Source organism: Coloeus monedula (assembly GCF_965178545.1).
Source record: "Coloeus monedula genome assembly, chromosome: W".
NCBI lineage: Eukaryota > Metazoa > Chordata > Aves > Passeriformes > Corvidae > Coloeus > Coloeus monedula.
This window is the reverse complement of record NC_138821.1, coordinates 14,753,423-14,770,870: the sequence shown is the minus strand read 5'-3', so window position 1 is coordinate 14,770,870 and position 17,448 is coordinate 14,753,423. Positions and strand designations below refer to the sequence as shown.

Below are 17,448 nucleotides of genomic sequence, written 5' to 3'. Positions count from 1 at the left end.
TTTTTCATAGCATGAGCAAGAAGAGACTTCTCTTTCTAAATGGACTGAACAAGGTTATTATGGAAGTGGTAAACAGACTGAACATCTTAAGGTTTGTCTTTTTACATTGTCAGTGGGAGAAGGGAGGAAGGTGGGGGGAGGAGGAGAGTTCTGAAGGTGGTATAATTTTTTTTTTTCCCTCTTTTAGGTCTGTTAATAAATTTCTTTATATTCTTTCAAGTTTGGTGCCTGCTTTGCATTTCTCCTAGTTCTTATCTCACAGAAGATAAACAGTAATGAGTATTTTGGACCAAACCACTACAATACTATTTTCACTTTCCTAACAATTATTCAGTAACATGGCCAGGAACTGCGGAATTCTCTATCCAATCACTCCAAACTACTTTTACTGCAGAACATGGAGTAGTAGAAGGAGAAGAAGGTTTAGAGAACAACAGTAATCCTCCATTTTGAGATTTTTTTACTCTTATCTATTTACTACAAAGAGAAGCCCAAAACCTCTAAATTTTTCACCCTGTGACAATCTTACATAGTAGTCTATCACCTAATTCACACCACTGTATTTTCTAGTTCTTGTCTGATCATTGGTAATTTTTTCCAAGGTTGGAGGCTAAAACAGTGTTGTTCACGGGGGTAAGAACCCTTAAAAACAGGCAGAGAAATATTCTCGGCACTCTGGGTTCCTACACTGGCCCTGCCCTCTTTTTAATCCTTACCCATAAGCTCTCAGCTCCTCATCCATCTCCAGGAGGAGCACTTTGCACTCTAGGTGGTCATTGACACAGAGGGTAACACTGCCTCCTCGTCTTCCCTGCCTGTCTTTCCTAGACAGCCTGTATCCTTCCACTTCACCATTCCACTCATAGAGTCATCCCACCATGTTTCTGTGATGCCAGTAAGGTCATAGCCCTGCAGCCATTTGCACATCTCCAACTCCTCTTTCTGTGTGTGCTTGCATAGAGGCGTTAAAGTTTGGCCCCTGATGATGGTGACTTACTGGCTGGAGGGCCTGGAATTCTTTGTTATTGTCCTTCATGTGCTCTCCTGCTGACCTGTGATCCCTCTCCAGGCTCTGGGCATCTCTTGCTGGTACTGGCAGCAGCTTGGCAAGCATATGAGAGGAGATGCTCTTCCCCTTGTCTGACAGATGGACGCCAAAATTTAAAAATTGCAAAAAGATTTCAAAATTGCAAAATCTTAATTCAGACATTTAGTTCCCAAGCTGCAAAAATCCTTCATGTTTCTTTCAAAAAAGCACGTTAAATTACTGCACATACCTTAAACGTATTTCTACTCTTCAAGTTTGTGAGTTGAAGCTATTTCTAGTAATTCATTAAAGATGCTATTTTTTTTTTCTTGTTTAAATGGTGGTTATAGACTCTTTTACTCGCTTCAGGCCCTGCTGGTGCCATTCTGTTGCATTTGTGAGATCTGCTCAGCGTCTGTGAGGTGCAGAAGACCTTCAGTCTGCTCTCTCTGCCTGCAGCTGCAGGCACACTGTAACCCCACGGCCCATACGCCTCACTCATGGGGGCAGCAGTGCTCTCCCTGCCACCGACCAGGTTCCCTCGAGGCCGGTGGGACCAGGGTTGCACTCATCGGCCGTTCCATGCCCGCAGTCGCAGGTCCGCAGGGGGGCCGGCACCTGGCCGTATGTCGCGCATGGACCTTCCAGCGGTCCCAGGCTGGTTTGTATGACCCGCATCTCGGTTTCGACATTACAGTGCTCAATCCAGGCCGCAGTGCCCGTCTTCTCCCCAGGCCACTCTCCCGACCAGCTGCTGGTGTCAGTAAGAGTGACACTGTAGAGCTGTGCCACCGCACAGCTCATTACGGCGGCGGCGCCAGGGATTTCCCCGCCGCCCCGCGCGGAACGTTCGGTATTGTTCCCGTGACGTTACGGCTGGGGGGCTCCCGCCAGAAGGGCGGGATCGCACCCTTGGTGGCGGCCGGAAAACTCCTCCCGGAACGCTCAAGGGGTCATGCGGCCAATTTTACGAGGATCGTGACTCGGAGCGGCACCATTTTGGGATTGAGGCGAGCGGTGTGGAGTGTGGAGGGGCGGGGGGGGGCGGGGAGGAGGTGAGGAGGTGTGCACGCGTGCGCGATTCTCGCGTCCGGGGCTCCCACGGCTCTAGGGTGGTGGAAGGGGGCAGACTCCGTTAGGCGTGGCCTGGTGGTGCTGGGCCTGGGGCACCGGGACCGGAGGCGGGGGGTGGTCATCTCATTCTTTTCCCCGTAGCGAGGCAGTCAAGGGGATCTGCCTCCGGCGTAGTGTTGGTGGCTGCTGCTGTTGTTGTTGCGTGGGAGTGGCGGGGCCGGTGAGTGCCTAAATGTGGGCCGTGGCTCCCCTGGAAGTCAGGGCGAGCGCCCAGCGCGGGTTGTCGGAGCCCTTCTCGGGAGCAGCCGCTGCTCCACACCAAAAGTCCCGATTGGGGCCGGGGAGCTGGGGGTCTGCCCGCGCACTTCACAGGCAGCCAGCCCCGGAGCGGTGAGGCTTCCCCAGGCGGCTCCCGCCGCTCCTCTGGGCTCGTTTTGTGCTTAAGCTCGGTGTCCCTGGTCCAGATCAGCGCCTTCCTCCCCAGGTGCCTTCGTCAGATCTATTATCTTTTCCAATAAAATGAGAAATGCTTCTTTACGGTTGTTTATTATTTTCGGAAATTAGAGACAGGAAAACGTTTTTGCTGATACGCTGCGTTTTCTGATAAATATGCCTGCTGCTTTCTTCAGGATGTGAGTGAATATTTAACTGAGGCTTCTGTACTCGGGTTTGGCTCTCTGATTGCGTATGTGTTTGCTTTTAAGATTCAGCTATATGTTCTTGTCTAATACCAATCAGATTTCCAGTGGGAAAGCTGATTGTTCTTGTTCTTTTTCCCCTAGGCAATTTGCATTACAGAGTCCTGGATATTTGGAGCCTTTTGCTGCAGCTGGTAGGGAGGAAAAAAGGGGGAAGCTGTCCTGCACCAGTTGTTTCTTGTAAAAGGGGAGAAATATCGTACACTGATCTGGGATTATTTGTCTTAAGTGCTTCCTCCTGAAAAGGCTTCTGAAACAATCATTAGGCATCCGAGAAGTGAATTGCAAGTCATGAGCTTTTTCTTTCTAGCAGTGCAGAGCACCTCACCCTTGGACACTTTTGTCCACGTGGCATAGATACACAGCTAAATTTATTAAGTTCTGAATACTTTGCCTTCCAAAATAAAGTGCTGTTTTGCATTTAGTTACTTTTTTCTTCCACGCACATTCTGAGTCATAGCCATAACCTGTTCTGTTAATTTACTCCAGGTTAAATGCAGCCTAAGTCACTGTGTAGATGTTGCTGAAAAGCTTCATGGCAGATATTTTTACACTTATATTTTTAGATTTTTTGATATAGCCTACTCTCCTTTTGCAATGAGACCTACTTTCTAAATCAAGTGGCTGATATACATTTGCTTATAATTTTTTCTTTTATGTTTTATTTAATATTTTTATTGAAAAATGTTGTTGCTATTAAGCAATATGGTGGTATCCAGATAGCTGTTGTTTATAAATGCCTCTGTTACCTGAAGCTAGGAAATGTTCCTCAGTTCAGATGTGAAATTTGGATTTTTGGTTTCACAGGCTGTGGTGTAAAAAGTGTATTTGTTTCACCTGTAGCTGATGCTTCTTATAGTGAAGTGTGCATGGAATAGACAAACGAAGAAACTGTCAGAGTTAAAAAAAAGCTTCTTAAGGCAGAGACTTGGTGAATTTTGGAAATAATCTTGCAGAATCTGTAAGCAGGAAGGATGGGTAGCTGATTTCTATGAGGTCAAATCTATGTCAAACAGCTATGAATGTAGTATTGATGAGAACTCTGGATATTATCTCAAAAACAAACTGGAAAAATATAAGTCGCACAGTACTAATACCTCGTGCAGCCTTCTTGTGTTAGGTAAGTATTGTAGTGTTCATAAATCAATTTTCTACTCATAAAATGTTTATTCAAGAGTACAGTTAAACCAGTAATATTACTGCCTAGAAGATATTGGTTTTTCTTTTTTTTTGGAGAACATTGAAATGAGCTTGCAGAATCTAACCTTTACTTGCCATTTTAACAATTAATGGAGTATTTTTAAAACTTTGCAGAATACATGTATTGCTGCAAAAAGAAATTTGTAAGTATGAGTGTTTTTTCATGGAGATTAAAAATATGTACATCTAGACTGAATCAGTACGTAGCTTCATATTAATACTTTAATCATAACAATGAACTTTCATACTTATTGAACAAGTCTGCTGTATAGCTTGTGTGTCAGTCTTTCCATTTGCATTAGATATTTTTTCAGCATGAAGGTGCTGATAATGTAGCTCTTTTAAAAATTCATTTCCTTCCAATGTTCTTTGTCATGTATGGAAGCCATATTTTATTACAAAAATTAATTTGCTGCCTATGCAAACTGGCTTTTACATGTGTTGATATTTTAAGGTTGGGTTCAGAGAAATTTCCTATTCTGTAATGGAAATTAATGACTCTGATTGATTAGTTTGAAAATATACCATAACAACCCCCCCAAAATCCTTTTGGAAGGATTCAAAACAAAATATAGTGGTGAACTAACCAATTTTGCATCTTATTGTTAGATGTATTGCTGTCCCCTTCCCTTGTAGTGGTTAAATGTTTCTGAATATAGATATAGTTTAGATATTGGAATGAATATATTTACAATGTTTTTTGTAGGTTTGCTTTCAGCTGAATTACTACTGCTTTGAAGACAATTAAGATGGGCAGAACAACTTAATTCAGAAATCAGAGGTAATTTTACTAAGTTCTCTCCCCCTTACCCCACCTTGATTATTCATAAAGTTTTAATTAATTAAAATATTGGGTAGACTGTAAACTGAGTGTCTGGTAAAGGTGACACATTTACGTTTAGTTGCAACCTTTTCCAAAATTTTTCAGAGCTTCTGCAGTACTGAAATACTAAGAATAGTGAGTTAATGAAAAAAATTGTTTTATCTATGGGCACTGCAAAAATGTTTGATAAGATGGCTTATGTTAAAGACCTTGTAGAAAAGTAATTTAAAGCATGTGAAACTGCCTAAAGATTACTACAGTGGTGGTGGTGGTTTTTTTTTCTTCCCTGTAACTTGCTATTTTGACCATAAATGAAAGTCTTGCACCTAAATAAGTATTTTAAATTCTTAAGCTCACTGAAGTACTTCTGTTCTGTGTGTGGTTTTGTCAATATCTAAAAGTTGACCTAGCTTCAGTATTTTGCTTTCTTTGAATGTTTTTGCTGTTTTGTTATTTTAACATACATTTCAGTTTTGCTGTTTTGAAAATATGAAAACTGTAGAACATAAATAGGAGTGTTTCTATAATTGCTTGAGGCTCTTCTAGATGGAGTCTTGGTATGGCTGGGCTTGGCTGAATGAACTGAGCCACGTGTAAAGCAACCAAACTAACAGAATTACCTTCCTCATTCTCTTTTAGTTGTGTCGGTGTTTTGCTTGAAAACACTTGGTAAATGGGAAAAATTCAGGTGTGAGTGGCCATTTTATTAGATTTTGTCTATTATGTGGCCATAAACATAGTAATACAAGCACTTGCTTTTTAAATCATAGAAAAAGTGATATCTGTCTTTTACAAGCTATTAACTTCCAGTGCTATGTGGCACTTTTATCTCTCGACAAGAGGTTCTCACTGAAATCAAGGAATTGCATTCTCTCCACTTACTATTTTGGGTGACATTTTATCTGGACTCCTTTCTCTTCTGTATGTTTTGAAGAGTTTGCTTTTTAGCTTTATTAAATTAACTTTCTTTACATTTTTCTGGTTGCTGGTAGGATAGTTCTTTTTTTCTTTTCACTGTGTTTTGCATTTGGGAAGTGCAGTTGTTCTTATTTATATGTGTATGTATTTGACACAGATTCAGGCATGTGCCCTTGTACCCTAAACAAAATTCATGCTTGGGTGAGGACCATTGAGGAGAAAATGCCTAGCATGCTGGTCCTTCTTTAGGACCATTCAGAGTGTGTTAAGTGGTTTGCAGACAACTATAAAGATAAGGTCCTTGCCCTGGAAAGATTATACTTTAAACCTTGATGTAAACATAGTTTTTGTACTGGAATAACTGTCAGCAACTTGACTCTTTTACTGATGTGTTTATTCTGGTAGAATTCTAAAGTGAGTACCTTTCTTGAGAAATTATATTCAATGGTGTAGGCTGCTCTTCTGTGAAAAAACTGCTGGTGGAAGCTTTTCAGTTTAAACTTGCTTAATAGAAACAAAATCTGTAAAATTATATAAGGAAATTGTGTTGATATCTACTTTGTTAGTACTTCGCAAGCTAATGTACTTCAAGCTTTTTTTTCTCTATTCTAGTGAGATTTTTCTGTTTAAAATGTGTGAGTAAAACGGTTTGATAGTGATACTTCATCTGTAATTTCTAAGGAATTTGCTCTTAGTTCTTTAGTACTAGTATAGATGTATGGGGTGTTAGGGTGATTAGGGAGGTCACCGCTGTGTTCCCCAAAGCGTCTTGAGTGCAAGACCGCTCGGGTGCATTCGTTCACGCTAGCAGGCTTCTCCTTTCAGCCTGGCGCAGATGTTATGCGCTGGTGATACACACACACACACACTTATGCCAGATAGCTCAATATTACCAGAGATAAGGAGCCGAGGCGGGCCCTCCACATGGCGTGTTCCACAGACGAGGTTTATTTCATCCTCTGCAGAGGTAATCAGGTGCGAGAGAGGACGAGCATGCTTTTTGAGCAGCTTTACATAGTGTTCTATAGCCAGTAATCTGAGGGCACATGGGCGGTACAAAGGCGGGACCAGGGAAGGGAACCAATGAACAGAGGAAAGGGGCGGAGTGGGGAACCAGGTCAGGTATGCAACCGCACAGGCTGCTGGGAGAGGTAGTTTTCTTTAACCAGGGTCTGGGGGGTGTGTAAGGTTGCATTTCATCCACAAGGAGTTGTGGGAGAGGCTTTTCCTTTACTCGCACAAAGGTGAGAGTGGCATCTCAAATATCTGTGTTTTTCCACCAGCAGGCCTTTGCTATTTCGTGGCTCTCTGGCCCAGCAGCTGGCTCAGCTGTTGCCTCAGTGACTCCAACATACTAGGAGTATATTCTGTCTTGCAAGGAGAATTATTTGCAGACTTTATTATAAATAAACTTGAATGAGACTTTGTATTCATTTTGTTTGGGTTTTTTGTGGGGTTTTTTTGTTTTGTTTTGTTTTTTTTTGTTACTGTGGCGTTTTGTGCAGTAGTATTACACAGTGGCTGATGGTAATGCCCTATGTGGTGCTATGAACTCTTCCACAATCATCATCTTTTGTATTTTGGGTAAAAATATTCCGGGAAACAGCTGAAATAATATAGAATTGTTTTTCTGCTTTATGTGCTGAGGATATTTTAAAACTGCCACCTTTTTTAACTGCTTTTTCTTTAGATCCTTGTGAAGACTCCAAAGTGCAAAAGCAGTCCTGGTGATTTTGTTACATAATATATGCTGAACTGGGTGGTGATGTTAGTGCACTAATGGTTCAGCTTTTGGTCTTCGATCCTTGCAGAGGACAAGAGATTAGCGTTTATCCAGCTTTCTGCTAAATGGTAATGCAAGTGTAGGATTTCAAGCAGAAGGAACCTGGTTGTAGTTTACCTTCAAATATGAAGTTATTCTGTGTTGCAAAATAGTTAGCTTTTTTTAAAAATTTATATTTTTGGTACAGTGCAAGAAGCAAAAACTTCTTTGGATAAAAGTAATGGTCAAGGTATTCTAAGCTCTCTCATTAATTTTAGCTCTTTAAAACATTTCCTAAAAGATGTCTTGATTTTTGTAACAATAATATTTGATTCACAGAAGTGTTGTAAACCCTATTGCTTTTGAACCATATCTATATATGTTAAGGGTACCATACGATAAGGAGCAAGTGGTTGGGATTTTTAGAACACCAGTGTCCCACCAAGTCTGCCAACATTCTAGATCCTTATATAAAACAAAGGTAGTAAGTGCACTTTAGTTGATTCATCCTCACTTAAGGAACTTGGGTCCTAACTAGAAATGAAGGTGGATTTTTCTTGCGTGTTTTTGTTTGTATTTGCTAAGTCACTGTAAAGCTAGGTTTTAGGGCTGTGTTTGTGTTAGAGGATGTGTTGGCTTTTTATGGTTAAAATCTTGACTGTTAGAGTTTAATTCAATACACTTCTCACACCCTGGCATGTCCTAAGACTTTTGGAAGTGTTCAAATTTGACAGAAGACTTTGTCCCATCGTCACTGTTCTGCAGGAAGCCTTAGATATCATACTTTTTTATTTTAAGATGAGACAAGAAGGTAAACTAAAGAAACAAATGTTCTATATTGGATGGTGTTGCGATCCGATTTAAACCCAGAAGAGCAAAAAAAACTAAGTCTCTGTGTATAAAATGGAAAGAACTTTGAAGGTTCAAAATATACCCAAAAAATGTGATTAAAACCAAATGAGGTTAGATGTTGGTGCCAAAATATTAATATATTTTATTTAATAGTAAAAGAGGCAAAGAGAAAGAGGAAAAAAATGAAAGAAAAAAAATAGAGAAAGAAGTGTGTGTGGGGGGGGTGGGGGGACAGGGAGAGAGTGACAGGGGTTAGGTGGAAGCATATCAACCTTCCAGGGGTCCCAACGACATCTCATTGCTCCCCTCCATCTGGTCTTGGTGGTGAGGGTCCTTCATTTCTGCGGCCACGCTGTACCATGCTGAAAAGTATAGAATCCAGTGGATTAATATATGCTTTGGGCCAGGTGGGAATGCCCACATGCCTCCGTTGTGGGGGGCCAGTTTGATACTGTCCCTTGCAATACTATGAATCTGTTGCATCATCTGCAGTGCTCAGGTGCAGGGTCTGGGGCCTCCTCGGGGGGGGGGGGGGGCCTTGATGGGCCATGACACCCCCTCTTGCTGTGGATAGGCTTTTCCCCTGGTGAAGGGTCCCTCAGCTGGGCTTCTCTGCACAGCAGAGGATGGGTGTTAACTGTGCCTCTGACCAGAGGCTTTTCCAACACACCCAAAGCCTCTCTTCCCCCCACCCTTTGGTGTGAGGGTCTGGCAGCTGATAGCCCTGGGGCTTTGGTCTCCACTCCGAAGGTGTTAAGTGTGTGCTCTGTGTATGTATCCTTTTTCCCCAGCCCTGAGTTGTTACTTTCTTCATTAGTTTGCAGTCCAGGGCCCCAGTCAGAAGGCCTATTCAGGGTGTGGTGGTCTTCTCTGCAGCTTTTGTAATACAGTTTTGCTATAAGTCCTTCATGAAAATGTTTAAGTCATAAACTATAATATTTCAGTCTCTGACAGATGGTGGGGACACGGAAACTAAAACTGGAGATTTTACTTGCTCTGCAGTAGCACAGTTGAGGAAAGAGGCTCTAGCTGAATTGTTCAGAACTTTTCAATGTCCGTTGAACCAGTGGGAGGGAAAACCTTTGAAGATTCAACTCCCTTTCTTATTAATGGAGGTGTGAGTCTCTGAAAATAAATTTTAGAGAAGCAAAGAGCTTGAGAGAATTGCCATATCCAAATTTAACCTTGTTTGTAAATTATCATATAATGTAAACCCTCTTCTACATTGAAATGTGGGAGTGGGGGGTGGTGGTGGCACATGCATTTTCCTTTCCATGTGTTAAAAAGTTGGTTGTGAAGATTGAAGCTTAGTCTTTTGTTGTGGCTGTGCATTTAAGTGGAGAGAAAGGAAGGGAAATAAATAATCTTTAGTTCAAGTAAGTGTCACGCCTTTGCATCAATCTGTGATCAGTAGAAATGCTTCCATTTTCAAAAACTTCATAAAGCTTGTGTTAGGATTCAAATAGTCTTTTCTCTTGTATTAATCTACAAATTTTGGATAGCAAAATAACAACTTGAAACTAGCTTATTTTGCTTTGTTCAAACTAAATGAATTACAGAGTAAGGAAGATCTTTAATAAGCTATTTTTTTTAAGGGGAATAAAAATTGAGATGTATAAGGTTTAAACAAAAGTATTGTTTAAAACTTACACTTACCAACTTCAAATTAGCGCTACTCTTGACTAGACATAACAGGGAAGGATATTTTTATCACAATAAATTTTCGGTTTAAAAGAAAATGTGGGATTTTTTGTGGCAGAAGGAAAAAAGCTTTTGATGGAGTAGGTTATTTTAATGGCCTGCTTGGTTGAGAAAAATCCCGAACATTTCTGAAGAAGAGACTGTGTAGTCTGATGGTTAGGATTTGAGCATAGTTTCTTTGCCTAATTCAGAGCAAAACTTTGTAGTTCTGTGGCTGATGGTAAGTAGATGAAGTAAATATTTGAAGCTGGCCCAAGATGGGAGAGCTGAATGGTCAATTTATTCTGTAGCTCTGTTATTCCAGAGTTGTTCAGTTTTAATGAGAACTTTGCCTGCTGCTGATGCTTCTTCAGGGAAAAAAATTAAAAAGACCTTGGCAAGTAGTTTTTTCTTTTTGCTGTAGTGAAATGAAGTACAATTGGTATTTGGCATATCTGGTATACATTCAATTTTAATTCCCTCATAGAAAATTGTGTGTCTCCCTTCCCTTCTTGTAGATGGCTGCTCTTTTCTAAGATGTCATGCAGACTTGCTTAGTGGGCCCCTCTGAAATTCATATATGCTTGGTTTGCCTTCCTGACTTAATAAGGATGTGATACACTTGCTGTAGCTCATTACCAAGCAAGCAAAGCAGCAGTAGCAACAGACTTGAGACACTGAGTAATATATAATATTTTATTTTTCCATTGTCATAAGAACACTCTATTTTAATTATGATGCCTTACAACCTTCTTTTACCCCATTTTTGAATTTTATACTAAAAATTATGATGGGGGGTGTTATCAAACAACTGTGTAGTTGAGGGGTGGAGTTAAGGTTCCACATGCAGTTTATGGTATGCTGTTCTTATGCTAATAATAATCTGTGAGGCATTAGGTAAAAGAATAGGGTATGTTCTGCTTAGATATGCATACATGTTAATTTTAGATTTTCTGAAAACTACATATATACATATATCCACATGCAAAAGCATGAACATTCTGTTCATGGATTTCTCTAAGCAAATCAGTAGACTGAAGTTCTAAATGGTCTTCAGGGAACATCAAGAAATTTGAATTTGTATTTCCTTTCTAACTTTGGGAATTCATGTCATGAAACTCACTATTTTTCAGTTAATAACTTTACTACTCTGCTTACAAGCTTCAAGTATTCCTACCTATTTGAGTTTATATTACCTTTTATCTCAATCTTCTACCAATCTCTGAAATACCTAATGTCATGGAAATTGCTTCCTGTAAAATAATTTAGGCTATCCACAGTGTGAGAAGTATAGGAGCTGAAAATGCAGAACTATTTTTCCTTGTGTCTAGTTTCTGGTGACATGGGTTCAGCTGACAGGGATTTTTTCTAAGTTTTAGCATCATTTTAAAATGTGTTAGACAAATTAGTGTAGGTAGTTCGGGCAAGTAGTGTTATCAAATGTATTTTGCCAACAGTAATGAAATCTGTCTCAGATCATAGTGTGGCCTGGGGGGAGGGGGGGGGACAGGGTGGAGAGGATGTACCACCACAATATTGAAAACAGCTTTCTGGGCTAGGGAAATATTTTTATTTCATATACTGAAGAGACCTTCCTGGAGTTGGATCTGTTCAATATCAGCGGGGCTGTCTTTGCCAGCTAAATACTGGTTAAACAAGTTAAAGAACATGCCCTTAAAATTGGGTGGGGATGGTCTTTGATCTCATGTCTTTGTCATCTTAAAGTTCTGCTGTGCTTTTTTCTCTACCCTCGATGGAAGAGGATCAGGTTAGGGAACAGTTAGATTTACATAAGTTCACGGGGCCTGACAGGATGCACCCATGTGTGCAGAGGGAGCTGGCTGATGTAATTGCAAGGCCATTCTTGAGTATCTTTGAGAGGTCATGGGAATTGGGAGAGGTTCTTGAGTACTAGAAGAGAGCAAATGTCAATCCTGTCATCAAGAAGCGTAAGAAGGAGGATCCAGGGAACTACACGTTGGTCAATCTCACTTTGGTCCATGGGAAGGTGATAGAGCAAGTAATCCTGGAAGCCATTTCCAAACATATGAAGGACAAGAAGGTAAGTGGGAGCAGTCAGCATGGTTTTATGAAGGGGAAATCATTCTTAACCAAGCTAGTAGCTCTCTAAAGCAAGTTGACTAGCTTGGTAGATGAAGGAAGCAATGGATGTTGGTTATCTTGACTTCAGTAAGGCTTTTGACACTGTCTTCCCAGACATACTCATAGAGAAGCTGACAAAGTATGTGTTAGAGAGTGAACAATGAGGTATATCAAAAACTGGCTGAATGGCCAGGCCCAACCTGTCAGGGTTGTGATCAGTGGCACAAAAGCCATTTGAAGGAAGTCATTAGTGTTGTACCTCTAGGGTTCAATACTGGATCCAGTACTATTTAACATCTTCATTAATGACCTGGACATAGGGAAGAATTTACCCTCAGCAAGTTTGCAGATAATGCAAAATGGGGAGGAGTGGCTGATACAGTAGATATTTGTGTTGCCATTCAGAGGAACCTGGACAGAGGATCCTCATGAAGTTCAGTAAAGGGGAAAATGTGAAGTCCTACATCTGGGGAGTAGTACTGCATATGCCAGTACAGGCTGGGACCTGACCAGCTGGTAAGCAGCTCAGCAGAGAAAGACCTGGGGGTCCTGTTGGGCAGCAAGCTGACCATGAGCCAGCAATGCATCCTCACAAAAAAGGTGGCCAACAGCACCCTGGGTTATGTTAGGAAGAGTGTTGCCAGCAGGTTGAGGAGAGTTCATCCTTCTCTACTTAGCCCTGGTGAGGCCACATGTTGAGTGCTGTGTCCAGTTATAGGCTCCCTGGCACAAGAAAGACATGGACTTAGTGGAGCGAGTCTAGCAAAGAGCCACATTCCTCCTATAATCTGTAATGGGTGTGGATGTGGGAAAATAAAAGGTAGGATTACATGTTTTTACACTTGATTATGATTCACAAAAATGTTATAGTATTTATAGTTAAATATATTAAAAATGTGATACTAAATGCATTTCCTCTAGTTGGAACTACTTAAACCATTGGAAAAATAAATGAAAACAGTCTCAAAAAATCACAGCAATTAAATGTGAGTGCATATTAGCTTATATGCCACAGTCCTTCTAGGAATCTGTACTTTAATAATCAGGCTCATTTTTTCTGATTTGACCTGTTTATAGAAAACAAAACATGCTAGAAAGATCTGATAAATGAAAGTGAAGCTAGAAGAAATTCAGGATAAAGGACCATCTTTATAATGGAGCAGGAGTGATCACTTAAATTAATTTTTGTGTAATCAGTTTATTCCAGACCTCTGTATCCTTTGTTTTCTTGATCTGGTAAGGCCAAGTTGGAGACATTTGTAAAGGAAATTACTACTGTTCCACTGTGTTAGCAGGAGCAGTGGAGGAGACATTATATGAAGTTCTAGTATATGAAGAAAGTCAGGTTGGATCATTAGAGGACTGTGAAATCACCAACCATATGAAGTTTTACAGGGGCAAGTGCCAGATTCTGCACCTGGGAGGGGGCAACCCTGGATGTACAGACAGTCTGGGGAACAAGATGCTGGAAAGCAGTGCCACAGAAAGGGACCTGGGGGTCCTGGTTGATGGCAAGTTGAAGATGAGCCAGCAGTGCCCTGGCAGCCAGGAGCACCAACCGTGTCCTGGGGTGCATCAGACACAGCATCGCCAGCCAGTCAAGGGAGGTGATTGTCCCATTCTGCTCTGCACTGGGGTGTCCTCACCTCAAGTCCTGGGTGCAGTTTTGGGTACCAAAATATAAGAGAGATATTAAATATTAGAGTGTCCAAAGGAGGGCAATGAAGATGATGAAGGGCCTTGAGGGGAAGCTGTATGAGGAGTGGCTGAGGTCACTTGGCTTGTTCAGCCTGGAGGAGACTGAGAGGAGACCTCATCACAGTCTACAAGTTTTTCGCGAGGGGAAGAGGAGGGGCAGGCACTGATCTCTTTTCTGGTGACCAGTAACAGGACCTGAGGGAATGGCTGAAGCTGTGTCAGGGGAGGTTTAGGTTAGCTATTAGGAAAAGGTTCTTCACCCAGAGGGTGGTTGGGCACTGAAACAGGCTCCCCAGGGAAGTGGTCACGGCACCAAGGCTGCCAGAGCTCAAGAAGCGTTTGGACAACGTTCTCAGGCATGGGGCGAGATTGTTGAGATGTCCTGTGCAGTGCCAGGAGTTGGACTCAATGATCCTTGTGGGTCCCATCCAACTCAATATATTCTGTGATAAGGCTTCCAGTGTTTGAGTTGGAGACTTGGGACTTTCTTGTTGTTTGTTTTGTTTTAAAGCTTTGTCAGTTCTAATTGTTTCCAGCATTTTATACATCTGGCATGGAAACAAAAAAAGTCTAGGTCTATCTACTTGCCTTATCTTTTTGGTCCATGGCTTTTCTCACCACAACTGCTTCCTGGTTTAGCACTGCAGTTCAGAAATGCACCTGATTCTGTCTGTAGTGGCTCTACAGTTCTCCTGTCTAATGAGTCTGGTATGTGCCTGCACTGTATACCCATTTTTTTTTATGTGCTCTGCAGAGATATGAGCTGGACTAATGGATGTTTGCTAGGATTCTGCAGTATGCTTAGTCTATAATGCTCTCTATCGCATTTCACTAGTGGTTAGAAACTACTGCCACGTATTGCCAGTCTGCCTATTTGGTGAAATTGTTCAGGAGTGAAGGAGGGTGAAATCTGTAATTGACATAGTTGTGGTGGCAGGAGCCCCTAATTTAGGACAAAGGGCATGAGAATGAATAAGCAGCCTGTTTTGGGTTTTCTTTCTCCTGGTAAATGGGAGGTGGCAGAGATTTTTAACAAAATATATTTTTACCACAGGAAACTACACAAATTTTATTGAAATGTGAGAAATTGTGTTTGGTGAACCTGAGATATATTCCATAACAGTGTTTTTGGTAGTTTGTTCAACTATATCTCCTTGATCTATGTATTTCATACCCTTGTTTTATATGATAACTGCATGGAGGTCTTTAGTTTTGTTGCAAATGGAGTGATGCACTTCACTCTTAAGAAAGAAGCAACAATATACTTTATAAATAGTGAGTTAACAGAGTTCAAAGGTAAATGCAACAGTGGTTTAACAAGATTTGATGGCAAGGTACACTTGCTTATTTTCTGCATAGAGGACAGAGTCAGACAGAATTGTCAGGGAGACCTTTCTGTTGAGTCACAAGGTGCAGAAAGGACCCCCTTGCTTTCTAAACTCCTTCTCAGGGAGGAGTCCAGGTGTGACCGGATCCAATCCTAGCTCCAGACTTGGTCAATGCTTTATGTCTAAAGGATTAAAAGTGCAATACCAATTTGAGTTTCAATCATTAATTTTGTCAAAGTTCTTTTCAAAGTCTAGTTCATTCTTTCTACTCAGCCTGAACTTTGTGGGTGCCAGGGGGTATGTAATTCCCATTTTATCCCCAAGGCTTGAGTTATTTGTTGTAAGACTTTGGATCTAAAATGTGTTCCTCTATCTGAGTCTATTTTATTAACCATTCCATACCTGGGAATAATTTGCTCTAGAAGGGTTTTGCATACTACGTTTGCTGTAGCTCTGGTAGCAGGAACTGCTTCTACCCAATGAGTTAGATGGTCTACTATTACTAATAGGAACTTCCATCTTTGTACTTGAGGAAGTTCAGTGAAATCTACTTGGATACTTTGGAATGGTCGCAGAGCTAACTCATGGCCTCCTAATGTTGTTTTTCTCGTTATTTTCCTATTCACTCTTTGGCAAGTTATACAGTTCCTAGTTATTTGTTTTGCTACCCCAAAGATTCCAATACACACACAATTTCTTAAAAAATGATCACACAAAGCTTGAGTACCCCAATGAGTTTTTTGATGCATATCTTCTAATATTCTCTTAGTGAGTGGCTTATTAAGTAACTGTCTCCTATCAGGGAGTTTCCATTTTCCAGATTGATCTTGTTCTCCCCCTATCTTAAATAATTCCTTTTCTTCTTCTTTACTAAATTTGGGGATTTCCAATTCTCCCCTCTCTGGGGTCAAGATTAACATAATTCGTTTAGTCCCATTTTCTGCTGCGTCTTTGGCTTCTTGGTCTGCTAGATTATTCCCTCTTATTTCTGGGGTCATCCCTTTTTGGTGTCCTTTGATATGCACTACAGCTATTTCTTCAGGCAGTTTTAATGCCTCCAAAACTTCTGAAATCAGGCCTTCATGTATCAGTTCCTTCTGCTTTGAATTTAGTAAACTCCTTTCTTCCCAGATCTTTCCAAAGGTATGTATTACCCCAAAAGCATACTTTGAATCAGTATAGATGGTCCCCTTTTTGTGTGCTAAATGCTCCAGTGCTCTTTTTAGAGCGTATAATTCACAAGATTGTGCCGACCAATTTGAAGGTAGTTTTCCTATTTCGATGGTCTGCATATTTATCCCATCGACTAAGTCATATCCTGACATTCTTTTTCCTTGCAAGCATCTGGATGAACCATCCACATATATTCTTTCCCCTTCTAAGAGGGCTTGTTCTGCTAGATCTTCCCGAACTTTTGTTTGGTATTGAATAATTTCCAAGCAATCATGTGCCAGGTCATCTTTTGGTTCTCCATACAGGAATTGGGCCAGATTGAGGCTTTTGCTAGTTTCTATAGTTAGATCATTACTGTCAATTAGAATTGCTTCATATTTTAATATCCTGGAGTCTGTTAACCATTTTTCAGCTTTTTGATTTAGCACATTTTGGACCGCATGGGGTATGTATACAATCAGTTTACTTCCAAAGGTGAGCTCTCCTTCACTAAAATAGCAGTAGCTGCTATGGCTTGAATGCATACTGGCCAGCCACGGCTTACTGGGTCCAATAATTTAGATAAATAAGCTATTGGTCTTCTCACCCCTCCCCATTCCTGGACTAATACACCATGAGCTACTCCATTTTCTGCATTCACATATAAATGAAAGGGTTTTTCTAGTGAGGGTAAGCTTAGGGCTGGTACTGAGGCTAGTTTCAACTTCAGTTTTTCTAATTTGTCATCATCATTTTTGGTCCATTGTATATTGTCTCCCCCTGTTAATTTTTCATATAAAAATTTTACTGCCTGTGTATATCCTTCAATCCATAGTCTGCAGTATCCCAGTAGCCCCAGCAGTCTTCTAACCTCTTTCTTTGAAGAGGGAGGAAGGAGGGATAAAATCCCTGTAATTCTTTCAGGACTTAGTTTTCAGCTACTTTTGCTTATCAGGTGGCCAAGATATTTTACTTCTGATTCCACAAACTGTAATTTCCTTTTTGATGCCCTTAGTCCCTTTTCCCCAAGAAAATTTAGAAGTTTTATAGTAGCTTCTTTAACTTCAATTTCATCTTCTCCTGATATTAGAAGATCATCTACATATTGGATAATTTGTATTCCTGAGGGCATG

The 17,448-nt window shown here is 40.9% G+C and overlaps 1 protein-coding gene across 1 annotated transcript in view; it reads left to right on the top strand.

The window, feature by feature from the left end:
* Positions 1-4,629: 4,629 nt before the first annotated feature.
* Positions 4,630-17,448, top strand: part of LOC309584593 (vasculin-like) — a gene marked incomplete at its 3' end in the record, with an annotated part of 137,337 nt that continues 124,518 nt past the window's right edge. Inside the window, exon 1 of the mRNA XM_082300687.1 lies at positions 4,630-4,780. The remainder of the gene's footprint in view (positions 4,781-17,448) is intronic.